This window comes from Antechinus flavipes, chromosome 1, assembly GCF_016432865.1.
Source record: "Antechinus flavipes isolate AdamAnt ecotype Samford, QLD, Australia chromosome 1, AdamAnt_v2, whole genome shotgun sequence".
Taxonomy (NCBI): domain Eukaryota; kingdom Metazoa; phylum Chordata; class Mammalia; order Dasyuromorphia; family Dasyuridae; genus Antechinus; species Antechinus flavipes.
This window is the reverse complement of record NC_067398.1, coordinates 519024991-519038694: the sequence shown is the minus strand read 5'-3', so window position 1 is coordinate 519038694 and position 13704 is coordinate 519024991. Positions and strand designations below refer to the sequence as shown.

The window sequence follows — 13704 nt, the reverse complement described above, 5'->3', positions numbered from 1 at the left end:
TTACACATATTGTTTGTGTAATGTAGGGATTTATTTTGTTGGACATTGCTATCCAAATTACCTGGGAATGGGAAACTCTTTTTTCTTTTTTTTTTCTTTAACGTGTGCACTTTTATTTGAACTGGTCTTAAGTCAGTGTACAGGTAAAGCTCCTCCCCTCCCCCAAGTACTGGCACCAATCTCAAAACTCGGCGGGAGACTTGGTAAGTCTGCATTCACATCTATGTTGGGGGCAGGGACGAATTTAGGGGGCCATTCTTTATGGCTCTGACAATTAAAAAAAAGCAACAAGTATTAAAGCAGAAGATACAAAAAGTATCTGTACCCTCTCTCGGTCAGGATCTTCATGAGATAGTCCGTCAGATCCCGGCCAGCCAGATCCAGATGGAGGATGGCATGGGGTAGGGCATAACTTTCATAGATAGGCACAGTGTGGGGCACACCATCACCGGAGTCCATCACAATACCAGTGATATGACCAGAGGCATATAGGGACAGCACAGCCTGGATGGCAACATACATGGCTGGGGTGTTGAAGGTCTCAAACATAATCTGAGTCATCTTTTCTCTGTTGGCTTTGGGGTTCAGGGGAGCTTCTGTGAGCAGCACAGGGTACTCCTCAGGGCCACATGAAGCTCATTGTAGAAAGTGTGATGCCAGCCCATGTCATCCTAGTTGGTGACAATGCCATGTTCAATGGGATACTTCAGGGTCAGAATACCTCTCTTGCTCTGGGCCTCATCCCCCACATATATATCTTTCTGGCCCATGCCTACCATCACACTCTGATGTCTGGGGCGTCCAACAATGGAAGGGAACACAGCCCGAGGGGCATCATCTCCTGCAAAGCCAGCTTTGCACGTTCCGGAGCCATTGTCAACAACAAAGAGAACAACAATATCATCATCCATGGCGAACTTTGAAGTGGCAAGTTTAAACCCTTAAGAGAGAGGAGGTGGTGCTGCACCTGGAGGAAGGGGGGAGGCAAGTGCAAGCTGGATGGAAGAGCTCACTGGAATGGGAAACTCTTAGCCAAAATACAGCAATGTTGGCTACTCCATCCTGATTATAAACAAGTATATCAGCAGATTATCTGTGACACATACAACACAAGTTAAAATGAGCCTCTGAACCCTAGAATAATGTGGGACATGACCACATCCACCCCAACACCAAAAAGACACCACCAGCACAGGGCAGCCTAAAGCCATTGTTGACTATAGAGAAATCTTGGGACAATCTCTCCTTTGTTCTAAGAGCAGACCTCTACATTTTAAAAAATGAGCAAAAAGCAAAAAGAACTATGATCATAGATAGCTTTTGTGGAGAAAGAGAAGAAAAGATCTCAATACAAAAGGATCCTAAAAGCAAATCATCTCTAGATAAATATTGGGAAAGGCAATGAAAACTTTGCAATAGAGTTTGGAAAAGGAAAAATAGAAATTATTTGAAGAAAACTCCTTATATAATAGATTTAGTAAAATGGAAAAATCACATAATTCTTTAGAAAATATATTTGATGAAATAGGAAAGGAACGTGCCACCTTACAAAATAAATATGGAAAAGAAACAAATTCATTGAAAAACTGAATTTATGAAATGGAAAAAAAAATCCAATGAACAAAGCAGAAAGTTGTAAAACTTCATTTGAAAGTTCAATTGCTGATCAATGATGGACAGAAGCAGCTACACCCAAAGAAATAACACTGGGAAATGAATGTAAACTATTTGCATTTTTCTTTTTCTTCCTGGGTTATTTTTACTTTCTGAATCCAATTCTCCCTGTACAACGAGAAAACTGTTTGGTTCTGCATACATATATTATATCTAGGTTATACTGCAACATATTTAACATATATAGGACTGCTTGCTATTTAGAGGAGGGGGTAGAGAGAGGGAGGGGAAAAATCGGAACAGAAGTGAGTGCAAGGGATAATGTTGTAAAAAATTACCCTGGCATGGGTTCTGTCAATAAAAAGTTATTATAAAATAAAAAAAAGAAAGTTCAATTGGCCAAATGCAAAAGGAGATAAAAAAAGCTAAATGAAGAACATAATTCACTAAAAATTAGAATTGAACAAATAGAAATGAATGACTTCAAGAATCAGTCGAACAAAAAACAAAAAAAAAAAACAAAATAAAAAATAAAAAATGTAAAATGCTTCATTGGAAAACCAACTTACCTCAAAAATGGATCTAGCAAAGACAATATAATAATTATCAGATTTCCTCAAAACCATGATAAAAAATATATCTTTCAGGAAATCATTTAAAAAAACTGCCCTTATGTCCTAGAACCAGATTAAAATAGCAATTAGGAGAATTCACCAATTATCTCCTGAAAGAGACCCCAAAATTAAAACTACAAGGAACATTATAGGTATATTTCAGAATTACCAGATCAAGTACAAAATATCACAAGCAGCCAAAAGGAAATAGTTCAAGTATCTAGAAGCTACAATCAGGATTATTCAGGATTTAGTAGCTTTTACTTCAAAATTCTTGGAATTTGATATTCTGAAAGGCAAAGAAACTAGGATTGCAGCAAAGAATCAACTACCCACCAAAAATTAAGCATTATCTTTCAGGGGAAAAGATGGACACTCAGGAACAGGTGAATTTCATTCATTTCTGAGAAAAAGACCATAGGAAAACAGAAAATTTGATCTTCAATTATAGACCTCAAGAGAAGCATAAAAAGGAAAAAAGGAAAAAAAAAAAACTTGTTTCTTTTAAAAGTTAAAAACCTTAAATTCCAATATGAGAAGATGATATGTTTAACTCTTGAAATTTGTATCTCTGTTATGGATATACTTAGAAGGTACAGATATACTTTGATTTTTTGTGGTGATATAAAAAAAAAACTAAAGGAGGAAAGGGGATTCTATTGGAACAATAAAAAATGGAGCTAACTAAATAAAGAAATTTACAGAAATCATCAGCATTTCAATATATAACCAAAAAAGTCTAGCATCAAGAGATACACAGGGAAATTCCATTTAAAATAACTGTAGATAATATAAAATATTTGGAAGCCTAATTGCTAAGTCAAAGTCAGTGACTTAGGAACACAATTAAAAAACACTAACCACACAAAGTCAGATTTAATCAATTGGAAAAATATCAAGTGATCATGGGTAGGTAGAGCTAATATAATGAAAATGTCAGTGCTACCTAAATTAATGCCATGCCAATTAAATTTCAAGAAATTATTTTACAGAGCTTAAAAAAAAGTTCTTCTAGAACAATCAAGTATTTTAAGGCAATTAGTGGAAAAAATATGCAGATGAAGGTAGCCTAGTTGAACCAGACCTAAAACTGTATTATAAATCAGCAGTCATCAAAGCCATTTTGCTGCTGGATAAGAAATAGAATAATTGATCCATGGAATAAGTTATGTTTGCAAGACACAATAGTTAATGATTACAGTAATCCATTGTTTTATAAATACAAAGACCCCAGCTTCTGGGATAAAATCTCACTATTTAACAAATATTTCTGGGAAATTAGAAAGTAGTATTGTAGACATTAGGCATAGAACCATTTCTAGCATCCTATACTAAGACTAAAAAATGATTTAATACTAAAAAATGTAGACATAAAGATTTATACTATAAGCAAATTAGAAAAACAAAAGATAGTCTACCTCTCAGATCTGTGGAGAAGGAATGTGTGGCTAAAGAAGAATTAGAATACATTATAGAATGCAAAATAGATAATTTTGAGTATCTTAAGTTAAAAAGGTTTTGTAGAAATAAATCCAATGCAGACAAGAGCAGAAGGAAAGCAATAAATTGGGAAAAATCTTGGCATGCAAATGTTCTGATAAAGTCCTCATTTCTAAAATATAACTTTAGCAACAAGGCAAGAAATCATGAATTAAAGGAATTAGAGTAGGTAATGAGGAAACAAAATTATGATTCTTTGCAGATGGGTGATGGTATTCTTAAAGAAATCTAAAGAATCAACTAAGAAACTACTAGAAACAACAATTTTATCAAAGTTGCAGGATACAAAAGAAATTCATATAAATCATGAGCATTTCTATATGTTACCAAGAAAGTCCATTAGTAAGAGATATAAAGAAAAATTCCATTTAAAATAACTGTAGGTATCCAAAATATTTGGGAGTATAACAGTCAAAACAAAGGAAATATATGAACATAATTACAGAATATATTTCAAATGCTCATGGGCATGACAAACTAACATAATAAAAATTGCAATTCTACCTAAATTTATTTATTCAATGCCACACCAATGAAATTGCCAAGAATTTTTTAATAGAGATAGAAAAAATAATAACAAGCTTCATCTGGAGGAACAAAAGATCAAAAATTCTGAGGAAATTAATGAAAAAAATACAAATGAAGGTGGCCTAGCTGTACCAGTTTTAAAACTATATTGTACATTTGTAGGAATCAAAACCATTTGGTACTGGTTAAGAAACAGAGTAGTTGATCAGTGGAATAGGTTAGGTTCACAAAACACAATAGTCAATGAGTAGAGTAAACTACTGTTTGATAAACCCAAAGACAACAGCTTCTGGGATAAGAACTCACTATTTGATAAAAATTGCTGGGAAATTGGAAATTAGTATGGTAGAAATGAGGCAATGACTAAAATCTAACATCCTATTCCAAGATAATTTTGAAATAACTTTATAATTTAGGCATAAAGAGTGATACTAGAAGCAAATTCAAAGAACTAGGTGTAGTCTAACTCTCAGATCAATGGAGAAGGAAAGAATTTGTGACCAAAGAAGATCTAAAGAACATATTTAAATGAAAAATAGATTACATTACATTATATTGAATATTTTTTGACAAACAAAACCAAAGTAGCCAAGATTAAAATGGAAGTAGAAAATTGGGGGGGAGGAGAATTTACATGCAAAAGTTCTGATAAAAGCCTCATTTATAAAATATATAGAGAATTGATTCAAATTTATAAGCACAAAAGTCATTCTTCAATTGACATGTAATCAAAGGATATGAATAAACAATTTTTAGATGAAGAAATTAAAGCCATTTCTAGTCATATGAAAAAATACTCTAAATCACTATTTAATGATATGATAGAAAAATGCAAAGTAAGACAACTCTCAGGTACCACACACACTTGTAAGATTGGCTAAGATGCTAGGAAAAGATAATAATAAATCTTGGAGTTACTGTGGGAAAACTAGGACACAACTACATGGTTAGTGGAGTTGTGAACTGATTCAACCATTCTGGTGAATAGTTTGGAACTATTCCCAAAGCTATCAAAATGTGCATACCCTTTGATCCAGCAGTGTCTCTACTGGCCTGTATCACACAGAGATCATATGAAAGAGAAAGGGACTCACATGTTCAAAAATATTTGTAGCAGGTTTTTGGTGGTGGCAAAACACTTGAAATGCCCATCAGTTATGGAATGTCTGAATAAGTTATAGTATATTAATATTATGGAATATTACTGTTGTATAAGAAATGATTAGCAGGATAATGTCAGAGAGTGCTGGGGAGACTTGCATGAACTGATGCTAAGTGAAGTTTGTAGAATCAAGAGAACATTGTACACAACAACAAAATTATATGATGATCAACTATAATGAACATGAATCTTTAACAATGAGATGATTCAGGCCAATTACAATGATTTTCTGATGGATCCAGAGAGTCCACTATGAGGCCTGAGTATGGATCACAACATAGAATTTTCATTTTTTTGGTTGTTGTTTGCTTGCATTTTGTTTTCTTTCTCATTTTTTTTTCCTTTTTTATCTGATTTTTCTTGTGCAGCATGATAAATATGGAAGAATTGCATATATTTAACGTACATTGCATTATTAGCTGTCTAGGCAAGGGAGGTTGGGGGAAGGGAAAGAGAAAAATTTGAAACATAAGGTTTTGCAAAGATAAATGTTGAAAACTATCTTTGCATGCATTTTGAAAATAAAAAAGTTATTAAAAATAAAATGTTTCACATTCTATTCTTTTAATTCATTCTTTATATTGTTTTGTTATTTCTTGATATCTTATAATTTCACTGGCTTTCCTTTGTCTAATACTAATTTTCAAAATTTGTTTTCATCTTTATGACTATCTCTTTTTCTAATTAGTTAACTTTTCCCTCATTATCTTTTTATTTTTCTTCAGTGGTTCTCATTAATTAATTAATTAATCCCTCCATCTCTCACACTTGATTTTTAAAATCTTTTTTGAGTTCTATAAATTATTTCTGTCACTCTTTGTAATAGAAGAGTTTATTTTTTTTTGTTTTCTTTTGTTCTTTTTTTTTGTATTATTTCACTGCCTTCTGTGAAGATGAACCTTGGTCTTCCTTATTTCCACAGTAAATTTCTGTAGTTGGATTCTTTCTTTGACTCTGTGTGTGTATTAAGGAAGTCTCTCATTCTAGTTTTGGATATTGGTGCTTCACATTTTACCTCTCACCTGGAACCCTAAACAATTAGCTTCATTCTCCTGAAGTCCCTGCCCCAATGCTTCTGGACTCACTGGGTGTGCTGGTACCTTCTCACCCAGGGCTGTGTCTCAGTAGCACAGCTGGGCTTAATGTTCCTAATCAGCAAAGGTTCTCTCAGTTTTCCTGGCCTTAGATTCCCCCACTTTTCTACCCTTTGTGGAAGCGAAAATTCCTATTCTTCAGGCTGAGATTTCAACCAAATCCAGCTAGACTCAGATTTCCACACTTCTTTTTCTATGTAGCTCTGTGTGAGATGTGTGTACTTCACACCTATTAAAGCCATCTGCATCCTTTCTTCCACTCTTTTCCCATTGTTATTCAAATATTGTGTGTGTGAGTGTGCACATGTGTGTTTCAACAGACTATGTTCTCCCTGAGGTACAAATTTTGATCTCTGTAGGGAATTCTGAACAGCTTGAAATTTTCTGACATACTCTACCATCTTCCCAGAATCCTTCCCCACTATCCATTTTTGAAGAGAACCATAACATCAGGGAAATAATTCTGTAATATCCAATTGGATGTAAGTGAGGTAGATAATACAAAATCACCAGACGCACTTTCTCCTCTTAGTGCTTCCCTGAGTCCAGTGACCAGATATAGATTAGAAGGACAGTAGATAGCTCTGGAAGTAGTTGCAGACCTTGGCCTTTTTTTTTTTTTTTTCCTGAGGCAATTGGGGTTAAGAGACTTTCCCAGGGTCACACAACCAGGAAATGGTAAGTGTCTGAGGCCAGATTTGAACTCAGGTCCTCCTGACTTCAGGACTTGTGCTCTATCCACTGCACCACCTAGCTGCCTTCTTGGCCTTTTTAAAATGTAGTTTTTAACTGGTCTTGATATGACTGAGGAAATACCCATTCAGTAATTAAGACTAGGTAAAAATTGAGGCAAGGAATGACATCTTTTACATAGTGCAAAAACAAAAAGATCCAATCAGATAGGAGGAGACCCTGAGAGTTTCAGGCAAAAACAGAAACAATTCCTATTTACATTCACTGAGTAAAGCAGGGCTCAAACAATGACCAACCTGGATTTAGCCTGAGACTTATTGATGGCCAATCAAAACACATCATAGTGATGAGAATTTAAGGAACAGAGGGAGGAAGAGAGGAAGAAGAGAAAGAAACAAAGAGAAAGAGAATTGTATTGTTCAGTAGACTAGTTCCACGAATAGCAAGTTACACATGGTAGATTTGCAGTTTCATGTACAATCAGTTTTTTTTTTTTTTGTACCACATCATGGAAATGTTTATTTCATATATTAGAAATGAAATGTAAAAAAGCAATAATATTGAATATAATAGATTTTTCTTATGTAAATTTTCCTTCTATTTTACTAAGTTATGGAGATTTTTTCCCCAGAAGTTCAGAATGTAATAATTAAAATTTAATAAAATAATTTGGTATATTGGTTTTATAACTGGTTGAATGACCAGAACCAAAGTAAAGTTATTATAAACAACATATGGTAGAAATTAGTTAAGTAGAAATTAGGATCATACAAATTAAAATTATAAGTGTCCAAGCCTTGTTTTGAATTTGGTTCTTTCTCATTTGAGGTCCTAGTACTCTATCTAAGTGCTTATTGATTGAATCATGGGTATTAGGGTTATACTTCATAAAATTGATCACTTGAAATAGTCTCTAATAAACAGTAAAGAAATTCAGACATAATGATACTTCAAAAGCCTAATGTTAAAGTTTTTGTTGTTGCCATTTCATTTTTTGTTTTTTAAATAATGGAAATTCATTTATTGGAAAAAATGTTGAGACAATTTTTTGACTTTCTCCTCCCTATTGCTTAGATCATCAGGTATAAGGGATTTAAAGATTTGGTGGCTATTACACTAGAGCACAATCTCTGGAAGTTTCTACTATGTTCTTAAAACACACACACACACACACACACACTTTGAATAGTGCAACAATAACAATAACATTATCTATTCCCAAGGGTCAGACTTAAAAAGTGTGGAGAAAGGCATCACAGATAACAAATTTATTTGAACATGGCAATCCATTTTTTAAAAATAACTCTCAATTCAATGAGTTCCTTTTTTTTTTTTTAACTTCTTCAGTGATGGAGGCAAAGAAAGAAGAAGAAAACAAGAAAAGGTTAAAAATAAGAGCAAAATAAACTGTCTCAAAAACTTAGCAGTGTAACCCTGAACAAAACCCTCAATAATTTTGTGTCTCAGCTTTCTCATCTATAAAATGGGGGTATTTATGGTATTTTCCTCATATGGGTTGTTGGAAGCATTAAATATGGTAGTATAAAAATGTTTTTTAATAATCCTTGAAATAATATATACAGGATTATTTTCATCATCTTCTTTATTATCTTCTTTACTATTTGTGCTTTACATTGGATGTTATTGCTTGATGACTAATAGGACATATAGGATGTAAATCATATTGATATTGTGATTACTTTTATCAATAAAACAAAAAAGTTAAATTAATCATTAAATATAAGTATATTTTTAAAATAGGTAGAGGAATCATGTAGAGTGAATGGGAGAACACATGGATATCCTGCAAACTATATTATTAATCTTGCTATGCCAAGAGATATAGAGGACCTGAAGATTTATTCCTATGGGGGAATATGGAAAAGTTACACAAAATAAGATTTCTCTCATAGGTAGAAATCTGTTGCTTTGGTTAGAACATGCACTTTAATTGAAACGTTAAAGCAAATTGTTTCAGGGACAAATGGCAATCTGTGGTTGGTCATGCACAGCAGAAATAATAAATTGTTGATAGATCCCTATAAATATGATATTAATGAAAGAATTATTCTATTTACCTGTATGTCTTTTGTCTCTGATGGATTTTCCATATTGATATATTTTTTGGTATAATTTTCCAATTACTATTTCTAAATTTTAATGCTCTGTTCATATTTGAATACAAATTAAAATGTCATTTTAAATTATGTGTTTTCATATTTTACCAACAGTTTTCCATAATTTTTTTGGAATTTTTCTTGTGAATGACCAAAGGAAGCCACATAATTAAATCTCATCCACTAAATTAAATTATAATCAATTTTTCTTACTCAAATTTTTAATGTCAATTGTTAAAAATGGTTATGATCAAATTTGAACCAGAAAATTCACATAATATCAAGGGACTGAAAATTTCCATATGAGAAATAATAATTGTCAAAGTGAAAAAAAAATAGCAATAGTTGACATTTATATAATGTTTTATGTTTCACAAAGAGATTTACTCATTATCTTGAGCTTTAAATAGACAGTTAATTAACAAATATTTGGTAAAAGGTTTACTCTCTCAATTTATTGTGTTAAGCACTGAGTTTACAAATGCAAAAGTCAAATGGTTTCCACCTTCTACTGAGCTTACATTCTATTTACATTTATCAAGGATCCTGTGAAGTAATAGGAGGGGATTTTATTATCATCATTTCACAAATTGGGTGCCTAAGGCCAAGGAAGTTAAGTGACTTGCTAAAGCCATAAAAGTCACAACTATTTCATTTATTAAGAATTTGATTTGAGCTAATGTGACTTCAAAATCAAAATCCTTTTTTTAATACTATAGCTGCATCTGAGATTCCTAAAATATTTGCACATACAATAGACAGAAATTAAACTTGCACAAACTTTATCATTTTAAAATGATTTATTTGATTAAATTTAAGAAGCTGTCATAGAACATTATGTTATAAAAATGTTAGAAATTAATATTATCTGGAGATCTTGTATCTTTACATTTAGCATGCATTACGACTTTAGCATGCAAAACCATCTGCATTACAATAAAATCACAGACTTAGATATATAAGCAACCTTAAATCCTGTCATATCTAACCCTTCATGACGAAATCAGAAGTAAGAATATGCCTTATTTAGACAGATTGAATATTTTCTGAGACTATTTGAATATAAAGCTTCCTCATTTTAATCACAACACTCTGCATACAATTCTATGCTGTTTATCCTTTCTTCTGTTCTGTCTCTATGCAGTGCCACCAGAAGAATAAAATAATTTTATAGAAAATTAAGACTTGCAAAGAGCTCCACATGTTATTTCATTTGGAGCTAACCCTCTGAGGCAGAATATATGTTATTACTAAATTTACAATTAATATAACAGGAAGAGATTTGTTGATGATTACAGAGTTAAGAAAGAAAGAGGCAGGATTTAAATCCATATTTGTCTCACTTTAACATCTGTACTCTATCTAAATCATACTATACCTGCATGTAGCTAAAGTAAATTTGTACATACATACACACGTACGCATACATAGACACATACAAACCTACATTGCGTATACATTTACACATAAATACATGTCTGTTCACTTGCCTATGTATGTGTATGCATCAATATGTATATCTCTATGTAAAAAACATTTTTCTTTATTAAATAATAAATTTTAATATTTCCCAAATTGAAACATCTTAAGCTTATATCATGTTATAAATGAATTATTACATAGCTCCCCTACCTATATAAAAGTCCTATCCTAGGGAGAAGAAAATATATTCTTGATCTAATAAAGCTAATTATAGATGAGAAAAAAATAACACTAAACGTATTTAAATTGTCTCTTAAGCACAATAAATTTGAGTAAATAGATATCATAATGATAATCTTGGCACATCATGGAAAATATAGTGCCAATTTATGCAGGTGGGATTGATGAAGCAGATTCTTAAACAGCATCTAATCTCAGAATTACCAAAAGAATGCCATCAAATATAAGAATGATTAGTTATCAATGACAAAATTTTTATTGATGATTATATCTTGTCCTGATTTTGAAAAAAAAATCATTGCATAAACAAATATAAAATGTAAATAATAACTTATAATTAGTAACTAATTGTAAAGAATTTGTTTTTAATAATAACTCAAATGCATACTTTTTGGAAAGAGTTTCAAGGCAGACCTTGAATTTCAGGGGATATGGAGTCTTCTGTCTCTGTCTCTGTTTCTGTCTGTCTCTACATACATCTATACATATATAGGTATATATGTGTATAAGTGCCTAAGTGTATGCATATATATATACACACACACACACACACACACACACACACACATGCACATATACATACAATCTACAATTGAAGATGTAAAATGTATGTACAAATTCTGGTCTTAAGAGTGTTACCTGAAACATAATAAATTTAAGGGACTTCTTCAAATTCACTTATCTGCCAGCACATATAAAAGATTGTTCTTTTTTTCCTTGATTCTAAAGTTAGGTGCCACTGCTTTAAAGTTTGCAAAACTCTTCATATACATTATAATATATATACAATATATACATTTAACTTCACAATAGTCCATGAAAAAAATAGTCCATTTTACTGATGAGGAAACTGTGAATATGAGAGACTGGGAAATTTGTGCAGGTTCACATAGCTATTGAAGTATCAGAGGCAAGATTTATATCCAGATATTGCTCCCTACAAGAACAATATGTTCTTCAATGATCAACAAATTTGCTGCATTTTGCTATACTAGAAAAGATGCAAAAACTAATCATCACTTAACTATCCATTGCAGCTGAAAAAAATCTGGACAGAATTATATAATGATTAAATGGTCATTAGGCAGATGCTTGGTTTTAACTTCACTGTACTACGAAATTATATCACTAATACTTATTGAATCTGACAGGGGACTCTATGCATTGCCAAATTCACTTGACCTCCCCCAAGTGCTTTTGGCACAAGAGCTAAAAAAACAGGTTGATACACATGAAAAGTTCAAAGCAGCAGAGACAATTAATCAGAGTAACCCTTCCCCAATCCCTTCCCTCCAAAAAAGCAGAAATGCATGACTCAGGGAATTAGTAATAAAATATAGAACCTTCTTCTTATCTAGCCTGTTGCTTTAAATCTTTAGGAAGTTTGTGTTTTATACAGTTGTTGTCACATTAATAGCAATGTGACAGCTTAAGTTAAAACAAATTGTAGTCTTGGTATAAACTACAGCTTCCTTATTGTTCAAATTCCCAGCACAATTAGGACACATTTTGTACAGAATCTTGAGTAAAAGTTAAAAAATGAACTTTTCTCTCTTGGGAATAGTACTAACAATAAGAAGAGTATTTTACTTTACACTTGATATTAGAAACCATGAATTGTAACCCTGGGTAAAAAAGCAAAACCGAAATTGAGCTATGTAAGACAAACATGTTTTTGTATAACTGAATCCTAGAAAATTTCACCAATTATATAGCTGGTGTTAGAGGAAAACTATTTGTTCCTCAAAGGATTCACAGTTGTATCTATTTTGGAATAATACTCCCTATCATTTCTTGCGATACATTCAATTTTAGTCCAATGTTTCAGAAGATTATATTGAGCCAGCTCCACAGTTTCCAAAGTAACTTTTTTTATAGAGAGTTAAGCAAATTCCAATTTAGTTTATTTTTGACAATGATTGTGTATCATTAAAAATCATGTAGATTATGGTCTAGTAATATAAGGTTCGAGTGTGATATTGAACAGCAAATGAAAATTAAACCTGTTGTAGCCTTCAGGAATCATTTTGGCATTAAAATAATTAGAATTTATACTTCACTATTCTTTTCTGCCCTCAAGTCCAATTGCAGAGTAAGAAAAGAGAAAAATACAAGAAACAATCATCTCATATTTATATTTTTAGAAATTATTAGTTTGCAATATTCAAAAATGTTCTTTATTTTCACAAATTTCCCTTAATAAATTAAAATGATTTCATAATTAGGCAATAGTTATCCATTTTTATATGTACTATTTCTTCATAAATTATTTTCAATATTTTCCATTTAAAAATGTAGCCAAAAGCCAGCCTTCTACAGGAAACCTTTTCTGCCAGCCCCTGCCCCTTAATTCAAATGCCCTTCTCAACTGATTATTTCTCTTGCATTCTGCATTTGGCTTCTGTGTATACAGTTGGTTACACGCTATTTTTCTCATTAGACTGTGAACTCCTTAAGACTAAGGATTGTCTTTTACCTTTCTTTGTAAAACCAGTGCTCAGAAAAATATCAGTGGTATGCCAAGTCCTTACAAAAAACTTATTGACTATTGTTTGATCTTGGAAATACCAACACCTTACAGATCCACTGAAGAATCAAATGAAATCAATGAAATCAAATTTGTAAAGTGCTTAGTTCAGTGTCTGGCACTTAGTTGGATTAATACAGATACTTATTCCCTTCTTTTCCCCTATTGATGTTAAAAGTGTATTATAAGTGCC

The 13704-nt window shown here is 32.2% G+C and overlaps 1 pseudogene; it reads right to left on the bottom strand.

The window, feature by feature from the left end:
- Positions 1-294: 294 nt before the first annotated feature.
- Positions 295-956, bottom strand: LOC127547038 (actin-like; annotated as a pseudogene).
- Between the last annotated feature and the right edge of the window lie 12748 nt (positions 957-13704).